Consider the following 10,352-nt stretch of genomic DNA (forward strand, 5'->3'; position numbering starts at 1 on the left):
TTGGTGATCTAGAGAATATAGAAAGCTTGGACTTATCATACAATGAAATCTCAGGTTCGATTCCTCAGTCACTAGTGAAGCTCAGCCAACTTACAGTTCTAGATGTGAGCAACAACAGGTTGACTGGTAAGATTCCTGTCGGTGGGCAAATGGACACTATGAATGCTTTTGAAAACGACACTGGATTATGTGGTATGCAGATAAGGGTCATGTGTCCTGATGATATCCAGCGGTTACCCAAGGATATCCCGCCATTAAAAGAAAGAGATGACGAAGATGAGAAACAATCACGGCTTTTTGGGGAGGGAACTTGGGCTGGTTTTCTGGTTGGCCTTTTCACCGGAATCTTGACTATGGGATACCATTACGCATCTTAAAAGATTGGTGAAAGGTTCTTGTTTCTTCAATGCATTGATTCTTCACGCATTGTTATCAAGAAGATCATGTGATTAATCCTACATATAATATCTTTTAAATTAACGTATAATCTTATAAGCTCTCAATAAAAAAAATGTAATCATTCCAGAAAATATAAATTGATTGTTACTATTAAATAAGAATACTACGGTCAAATTTTATTGAATAGTGAAGTACTTGCTTGTTTAGTCTGTTGATAATTACTCTCTTTTTATTATAAATTGACAATTAAGAAATTTCTTTTACAGGAGAATAGTTTAAAACCCAAACTTCTATAAATAAAAGGAATAAAAGAACAAGATCCTATTAGAACATGTGTTGAAGACTTGAAGCTAAAGAACCTAGATTATGATTTTGTGGCATTTGTATAAGTTAAAATTGATATTAGCATTCAATGGGTCTTGTGTTCAAGGTTTATCAACAAAGCATTCAAGTTTAGACCTCTCTGCTCTTCATTTTAAGCTGTATAACATTATTTTATGCTGTATACTTAAAAAATTATGTTTGAAAGAACCTTGCAACCTCATTTATTTATTACTAATCATTACTACAATCATTTGACGAAGCTTGGATGAAAACGCGGGGATATAAATTTCGGACAAAAACTAGGGGGCAGGCTAAAAATTTTGGGTGAAAACCACTGCCAAGAAAAGAAAGAGGGTTGGGGCCACCCCGGGCCATTATACATGCTTCGCCAATGACTAAAATCACTAACTTTGGTGAATAGCGGATAAAAGAACAATTACAGCCTGTAGTACGTTTTCCAACAACAAACATTAATCAACAAATCATACAAGCAAGGAAGTAGGACCGGTGGTTAAAAACAACAATTGCATATATGCTAACAAGTTACTAATAAAACAGGCATGAGCATGGTTCAGACTTAACACGAGTGATAAAACTCCAATTAACAACAAAAATTGTACCTTTTGTTTTAATTTCAATTTGAGTAAACTGCGGTTTTCATCCCTATGGTTTGTTCAAATCTGCGGTTTTAGTCCAATAGTTTCAAATTTGTGATTTCCGTCCCTGTGGTTTCATTTCACTGGCAATTAAAACCGAATTCATTAACCCCGTTAGGTTTGGTCGTTAAACCCATCAGCGTGCCCCTCACGTGAGGGACAGGTTTGTCCTTTTTCTCCTCAAATAAACCCCAGTCCCAATTCGCAAGTCCCCTCACATAAGGGGCTGGGTGTATTTTTGGGGAAAAAAAGGACAAAAATGCCCCTCACGTGAGGGCACGCTATTGGGTTTAACAACCAGACTTAATGGGTTAATGAATCCGGATGTAATTGCAAGTGAAATGAAACCATAGGGACGAAAATCGCAATTTTTAAACTATTGGACTAAAACCGCAGATTTAGACAAACCACATGGACGAAGATCGCAGTTTACTCTTTCAATTTTTTTAAACAAAAAAACATAAAGTATCATAAACTTGTATTTTTCTTTTTTATTTTATCATCAACAGACCCGCGCGTTTGAGTGAAAAAAGGACTTAGAATTTGGATCGGGGTTTGACCCGTGCGTTTGCTTTCCTGGATCGGGTCAGTCACGTGAGCAGCTAATTTAGTTTAGCCCAGGCCCATTATAACTAGTTTTATACCCGTCCGGTGGACGAGAATTTTAACGTCACAATGACAACTTTTATACCATCCCTAAAGAATTTTTAAAAAATGTAACATTAATGGGGATAATCAAGGGAGAATTGACTTCTTTATTTTAACCAACAAAACTAACTTTCATTATCAAAACGATTACACTTTCAACAATTAAACACTTTTGACAATCGCAAAAATAGTCCCTACATTCACCATTCCTACTGTTAGCTAATAGTGGAATACAATGCCATAAAATAGAGAAAGTGCATCGGCAGCCGAATCTAACCATAGTGCTTCAACTAACCATATGAGTCTTGTTCATTTTGTTGAGTACAAGCCCCCAAAGTGGAGGAGAGTGCTAGTTTCCACATGGGTGTTTTTTTTATGTTGCCGCGACGCCATAATTATGCCAAGGATTGGATCTTGATTCTTGTCACGATATACAGGAAGGTTGTCATCTTTCTATTTCATTACTTCCTTTGCTCTCGTTTTATCAAAGCATTAAATTACCATTATGCCCTTATGCTTTCCTCTGCCAATAATCCTTTCAAATTTCCTTTTCCAGTTTTCTTCTTTTTTCCTCTCTTTTTTTAATTATTATTAGACCGCCCTTTACAATCCGTGCTTTGTTCCGTTAAGTTTCTTCTCCTTTTTGTCTTTATTTTTCCCCTTGACCAACTATAGGTGACAACATCTTTCTTAACTACTCTTCAATCTTCCATACCATATACGCTGTTAGGTACCAAGAATAATAATCTTCATAATTCTGCAACAATGAAGAAGCAAAGCTAAACAAAATTGCTTAACCTATATAGCCATTTGAAGGTCCCAGAATGAAACCAAAACTCAAGCATGTTATGCGTCCTACATGCCTGCCATCGTAATAATCTCAAATTGCTTAAAACACTCAGTCCTCCCCCTGTATTGACCATTATATGAAAAAAGAATACGCAAACTCGCTAACATATCAAATATGATTATATAAATTGTATTATCAACATAGCATTTATTGGTTTAAGTACATCAATTTAGGGGGTTGAAAACATCTGAATAACACTTTGGGTGACTTTCAACCAGGTTGGCCCCCTCGGCCCGTTTCATACTATAATAAATATATAAACTTGACCCGTTTGCCTGTAAGAGGTGAAATCTAACCCAAATGAACCATTTGTACAAGGGGTCTGCATGACGTCGAACTAATTGAACCCAACACAAAACTAATGGTTTACCAAAGCCGAGTTTTCAGTTCGGTTTCACATCTAAGTGAACTATTCCTTTCTCATGTATAAATTGCAATGCCTCGGCTATATGACATTTGTAACCAACCACATAACCATTATAATTGAACTTAAGGACTTTAAGTAATAAAACTTCACATGAGTGGTATAAAGCATATTAACCTGATGTATTGCTTCCAACACTTCACCGTCTGGTCATATTTTAAAGGAATGGCTGATAGATGTATTGTGATAACAGAGTTCCATTTGGATGTATAATTGCCTGTAAAATTGTTCATTATAAGTGTGATGTACAAAATATGCATACATACACCAGTGTTGATAATTATATCCATATTGAAGCAACCCAATCCTAGAGTAAGAAAAATGAAATACCTTTCAGTTCCCTTCAAGAATCAAGACTTTAAATAAACTACTGAAGTATCCAGTAACAATTTGCTGGAGGAGTGAAAATTAGTTTTTAAAACTATAGGTGATGTGCTTTAAAAAGACAGTAAGAAGATGGTAATAGCTTTTTAACCTCTATTTCATGAAAATCTGTCCGATAACGAAAAAGACCATCACCACCAAGTGCAGCAGAAAAGAAAACGGGTACAGTCAACGGTTAGGAAAAACAAAGAAACTCCCAAACTCCAACTTGCTGAATAAAAGTATACACGTCAACCACAAGTGTACGTGTTCTGATAAATTTTGTGTAACTTTTTTGTAATATATAGCTGCCTTCACATTTTTGACCTGCGAGCTCCAAATGGAACTTCAAGTTTTTTACATTAGATGCATGCTCAACAAAGAAGTGGAACTGTAAGTATACTGAAGATATTAACTAATTAACCTGGTCATATGAACATACCTTATTATGACCCACTGTCCTATATTGATCTTACATCGGTAATTCATGGTTTATTCCAAATAGAAACTTCATTTATCACCCACATGTATCTGTGCAACTGAAAGTAACTTCTGCTTCTAGAAGGATTTTTAAGACTTTCAAGGGTCCAGATCTCTCCTCAGAATGATCCAATGGTGAATATAAAACACATTAGCAGTTAGACTCATGGGGAACTATATATTATATAATATGGTGGATCTTTTGTGGGCTGGTCATCTTCGTTGAACTCTTTTACCACTTCTCACTTAGCCTTAGAATTCACTTTACCAACTTCACATTATACTTTCGGACAACTATAATGGAACTATTATAATTAAAAATATTAAGAGAAGTAAACGGTGAGATGGAGATTATTGACCGACTAGCTAGTAGCCAAACCCAGTGAGGGAGATCATGCTAACTCCTCAAACGTGGTGTTCCGTGGGCGTTGTCTACATGTTCAAGCCTCTCTCACACTCACCTCATCTTTAGAGGAGACAGAGAGGCAGCCGGGAAACCCTGCGAGATTGAAACGATTTTAACCATACAAGAGCAAGTGAAATTTTTGATACAAAGGGAGAGAGAACAATACCGTATTCACTTTTCCTTTTACATAAACTAAAAAAAAATAACATCAAATAAAAATTAACATGCAATATATTTAGTTATTATATATTTATTGTTAATTTAAATAGTAACAATAAAAATAAAATGTGTTTAGTATTTTTGTATTTTCAAAGATGAAGTAAAACAAGCAAAGTAGGGGAAAATGGGATCACACCCTACTGTTTTGAGGAAAACGGGATGAAACTGGGAGAAAGTGAAGACTTTTTGTTCTCTCAGATTATATAAATAACTTCTCCATATTACGTGTCCTCTATTTTCTTGAGTGTGGTTGTAAAGTTTGTAGCAAAGTTTGCAAGCTTTGTGACAATTTTGCCACAAAAAATGTGTATTCTTATTTAAGATTATTGAGTTGTCGGAATATTGTAGCAACATTTGCAAGAATTTCAACCAATTATCCACAAAAGTTTGCTTTTATTACTTATTAATATTATATCACTACTAGAAAAAACATCTTTAACGACACACAATGCATGTCATTAAAGCATCCAGATGACACACAAATGCGTGTAGTTAATGGCCAAGTCATAAATTGAAAATGACATGCACTTTGCGTGTCATGTTTTATGATACGCGTTTATGACATGCAATTATGACACGCATTTTTTCCTCACATTTACGACATGTACATACGACTTGCATTTATGCGTGTCATTGTATTATTTTATTCAAAAAAAAATTGGTTTTACTTTTTTGTATAATTCCTAATTTTACACTAATGACAATAATTAAATTCTCATGGCAAACAACATAAAATACAAATAAAGCAAAACTAACCATTACATTTCATAATTAGAGATCCCAAGTCAATATTACAAATATTCCCTAGTAAACAAAAATATTGTTAACTATCAATAAAAAAAATACATCACCGGAAAATAAACTATTGCACATAAGTCGACAATTGTTCTCGAATTCCTTCAATACCCTTCTCCCCATAATCATCTTTGCCTCCCCCATCTGAAAAGAAAATTAAACAAAGAATATGTTAAAAAAAAATTGGTCGAATCAAAACGAATTAGGTCATAACAAACCAATATTTACATAATCTAACTTGTAAATTAGAGTAGATAAAGTAGAATATGTTACACTTACATTGTTATTGACGAGTATTTCAAATCCTTCATCAGTGATCTCCTTCACGAAGTTTAGTATATAATAGCCACAATCGGTAGATCCAGGCTTAGTTGGACACTACACAATTACAAACAACTAAATTCAGTTAGACACATTCTAAGATCTTGTTAAAAGAATACTATGTTTATGAATAGAATACTTGCATTATTAGTAGTGTGGTTGTTGCCTGTTTTTAGATGCTCGAACTAGACAAAGAATTATCAGGTCGGTTCGACTATTCGGGTCGGATCGGGTCAGGTTGGCCACTTAATAAAACAAAGATTAAGGAGGTTGTATACATTATAATAAATCTTGCCAATGTCACTTAAACATGGCTTAGTAACATATAATTTTTAACTTAACGAGATTTTGAACCTGTGTGTTGCGGCACGAGGGTGTATGTATTTATGTTTAGCTTTTACATAGCTAAACATTTAAGATAAAACACAAACTAATCAAGATCAACCAACCCCTGTAGCTAAACTGTTTTTATCACATTTAAGATAACAATCTAGCATGTATAAGCATGTACTCATATTGATGTTTAACCACACGTACCTAACACGCAGAGTTCAAGTCCTTTGTCTGAAATTGCCCCATGGGTCATTTCATATGTATATGGAAACTCTTGTGAAAAGAAACCAACATGACAATAATTCAACAAAACTAATAAAGTTGATAAACTACCTTATGCATCATACGATTGATGATTGATGTTCGTTTTCATGAATAACAACATGACTTTGGTATTGGTTGTCGAGAGGCATGTATTGAAACATAATTGCCATGATCTCCGAGTCCATGTATACCTGTCAAATTAACCATTGTATTATTATATACATTATTGTATTTTTTTAAAACCACTCGTTTATTTCAAGGTTTATAACATACTGTGTATAAAAACATAAAGATTATGCATATGTTGACTTTTACTTGGACTTTTGGCAATAAAAATATCACATCATACATCCACTTAAACATATAGGAGGATCTTTCGAGCTCGGCTCGTTTCGATCAGTATTTAAGTTCGAGCTCGGCTTGTGGGTAGTTTTAAAAGCTCGAGCTTGGCTAGGGTTAGACTCGTCTACTACTTATTGATTAACTTTTATATATTTATAAATATTTTTATATAATTTTTCAATTGTAGTTATCTATATAAGATAATATTTACTATTTAGTTATGTTTTCATAACATCAAATATGTTAATTAATAATTTTGTAAAGTACATGCTAGTTAATGGTTGTGGGGTGGCTTGAGTTCGTTTAAGATCGGCTCGATCGAGCTTTCTCACGAACTCTCAAGTAGCTCGCGAGCACCTCGTGTGCACCCCACCAGCTTCTATTAATAGATTATTTGACATTGTCTTTTTTACTTGCATATATTACCTTTGCTTGCCACCATTGTCTTAGATTCATCCATTGATCCATTTTACAGAGAATGGGAGTATGTTCCCCACCTGTATCCTTTAAACCTTTTGTTCTGTAATACTTCTAGATCAGTAATTCTACTGCCAACTCTAGGTGTCTTGGCTCGCCTAGAGACTCTAATTCTTGCTTCTTCTCTGATATTAATTTTTTCCCTCGAAACTTCAAGCCATGCTTTACAGCCAACTCTACTTTGATTGCTTTCACCCAACATTCGTGTCCTGAAATTAAAACAATGAATTTGCCACCAAATAATAAAAAGAATATACCACTACAAAAAAAAATTGTCTTTAAATGGTTTCATATTAGATTGGAATAACTATTAATCTAAACACCACTTACATGAACTGCAATCTCATGTTAAATAGTTTCCAATTATTTGTCATAATTTTGTTTTTATAAAGTGGTAAGGCCGTATATACAAACTGCATTTACTTTATAAATACATATGCAAGTATTCAATCTTCAAGTGAGATTTGGCTACTACATCAAAAGATACTGCATTATATAATCAAGGGACACCACTAACTGAATCATAGCATATTATAATATAAACAAATTTCTAGATCATGTCCAGTAACATACACGCTTAGATGTGTTAACAATACAGGGCAAATCATAAATTGGCAGGGCACATACACCAATTGAGGGGTAACCATCAAAGTCAGAATACAAATTACAATAAAACTTAACCATAAACTTAAATTGTAGCTATACAATTAGATTAGATACAACAATGAATAAAAATCACCAATTAAATGTACACATAAACTAAAAAAGAATGGAAGCAAGATGCCATGACCGCAAGGTACCAAAGACAGAACAACACTCAGATAATGAAATACGGCCTTACCGGAGACAACCGTAATCAAACCCCTAGAAAGTCATGGTAACCGTGGGTTTGGGATCGTTGACCGGACAACCACCACGACCATCGCGACCACCGCCATCTCCAATCGTCAAGGAAGCCGGAATCGGCAGACCAGTCCCCCCCCCCCCCTCTCTCTCGATGTGTGAGCGTATGTTTGTAATTGCTGGGAAGATTATATGTTAGGGTTTTTTAAGGTAGAAAATGAACATAGAAGATAGATAAGAGGCATGTACAAACTGTGGGTTGGTTAAGTTTATTATTTGAACTGATTCAAAATTCTTGACCCTATGACACACATTTTCTTTTTATAATTTTTGTTTTTTTATTTATGACACTATACAAATGACACACAAAAATAAGGGTCATAAATAATTTAAATTTTAAAAAATATGACATTTTCTCAATGACACACACAATTGCATGTCATAAATCTTCGCGTGTCATAGTGCGTGTGTCATTGAAAGCCTTTTTTCTACTAGTGTATTCAATAAAAAAATACCAAGTTGTCATAAACTTGTAGCAAACTTAGCAAAAAATTGTTACAATGTTGCCACAAAAGTGTAGTTCCATTATTATTAGTTTTTATATTCAATAAATAATACATAGTTGCGAGAAAATTGTAGCAAAGTTTGCCACAAATGTGTGTTTTTATAATATATTACAAGATAGTAGCAGATTGCAGCAAAATTTGCCTTAGTTTTCACAAACTCTCAAACTCTCTCAACAAATGTGTGAATAAACCCTTGCATTATTATCTATCCCAGTTACTCACAAACTCTCTCAACTCCTTCATCATCTCCCTTAGTTTTCGGCCCTCCCTTATCCACACACAAGATCCGAGATCTCGGTCCAACTAGTTGTTTCCGCCAATTAGTTATGAGGTTGATCCAAGAACAACTAGTACTTAGTTTGTTTGTGTTGTTTGATCCGGTCACGGGACTTACAAAATGCATGTCAAAAACGTATGTCATAAATGGGTATCGTTATAAATGACAAGCGTGTCATGTTCAATTTATGATGGGGGCTTTATTGACACACATTTGCGTGCCATAAGGGCCCTTTAGTGAAACAATGCGTGTCATTGAAGACCTCTTTTCTAAGTGAACGAGTGTCAACCATTTAATTCAATCAAAACCGTCGATTTTTGGAATACATATCAAAGGAAATGAGTGAATAGAGTAAACCAACGTGTTATGAATAAAACAAGATCATTTATAACTTACCAAAACAATTGATTTGAAACAGAAATACAAACAAAATGATGTAATAGACTAAAGCAACTTGCTAAATAATAAAACAATAACGTTTACTCATGACTTTACATACTTGCAATGACAATAAATTCACTCAAGCCAAGCAACACATGGGTTGTTGTCGATTACTTGGGTTCTCGATCTCATCCCAATTCTTTGTCTTTGAGGTCAAGTCCATTCAGATACTTTAGAAAGAAAATTCAAAATTGTATACGAAATATTGTTATCAAGTAATTTTGTTTCACCCATATGGCCATATATGAGAGGAAAAGATATCATAGATATGATATCATATATTATACATTATTTTTAAGATAAATACTACCGATATTTTGCAAAAATACTGATTTTGATTTACTCTAAGATGTAAGTGATGGATAAAAAACAAACAAGTTCTTGTTAGTTTTAGTTTTTAAAAGCTTATTAGAGTGATGAAATGGTTCTGAAATATCATTGCATAAGATGATAACACCACCATCAATAGATTTTTTACATCTTTAACCTAGATAATCTATTCTCAACATAAAAGTGATAATCTACTCTTAAAATCACTGAGAAACACATTCGATTTATATGTCACAACAGATTTATAAGAATACGTTGAAATACTAATTTTCTCTTCAACCATTCAAGTATATTCCTTTCAAATCCTTTTCATATTAGTACCATTTTTCAATTTATTTTAATGACATTATTATTTTTTATACCAAATCAAATCTATAAAATAATATATATAAACGAAAACATAAAAATCATACGTGTCGCGATGTGGTCGCTCCTCTTATTTTGGAGTCATCAGATTTGCTTGATTTTAAATGGAGGCTTCTCATTCATTTGACCCGAATTCACGGGTATGGGTCTTACCAACCAAGATATTTCTTAAACGGATTATAACATCTCATTAAATTAAAAATTATTCTCACCAAATTATTGATGTGA

This window comes from Bidens hawaiensis, unplaced genomic scaffold (genome assembly GCF_021521415.1).
Source record: "Bidens hawaiensis isolate Kalapana, Puna unplaced genomic scaffold, B.hawaiensis_p1.1 tig00009190_1, whole genome shotgun sequence".
NCBI lineage: Eukaryota > Viridiplantae > Streptophyta > Magnoliopsida > Asterales > Asteraceae > Bidens > Bidens hawaiensis.